General features: G+C 36.3%; 1 protein-coding gene across 1 annotated transcript in view; it reads right to left on the bottom strand.

The window, feature by feature from the left end:
* Nucleotides 1-259, bottom strand: part of LOC119581834 (ATP-dependent RNA helicase DDX54-like) — a gene marked incomplete in the record, with an annotated part of 17282 nt that overhangs the window by 4488 nt on the left and 12535 nt on the right.

The following is a 259-nucleotide window of genomic DNA, read 5'->3' as shown; positions in this document are numbered from 1 at the left end:
ACAGGTAACATAGAACATTTCCTATCTCCAATAAAACTAACATTTGCTATCACTATAGAAACAGTTGTATAATTTTTTCCACATCTGAAAACCATTGAAGCCTTAACAAGTCATAAACTATATCTATGGTATATGACATCCTTACTGAACCCTAAAAGGCCAGGCTGGTGGCCAACTTGCACGCCTCTACTCCTCAGTATCAAGATAGACAGAAGAATAAGAACAAAGATGTGTGGATACAATCCTTAATATGGGATTC

This window comes from Penaeus monodon, chromosome 15 (assembly GCF_015228065.2).
Source record: "Penaeus monodon isolate SGIC_2016 chromosome 15, NSTDA_Pmon_1, whole genome shotgun sequence".
In the NCBI taxonomy this organism is placed as follows: domain Eukaryota; kingdom Metazoa; phylum Arthropoda; class Malacostraca; order Decapoda; family Penaeidae; genus Penaeus; species Penaeus monodon.
Note: the sequence above shows the minus strand (reverse complement) of the source record. Positions and strands in the feature narration are given on the sequence as shown.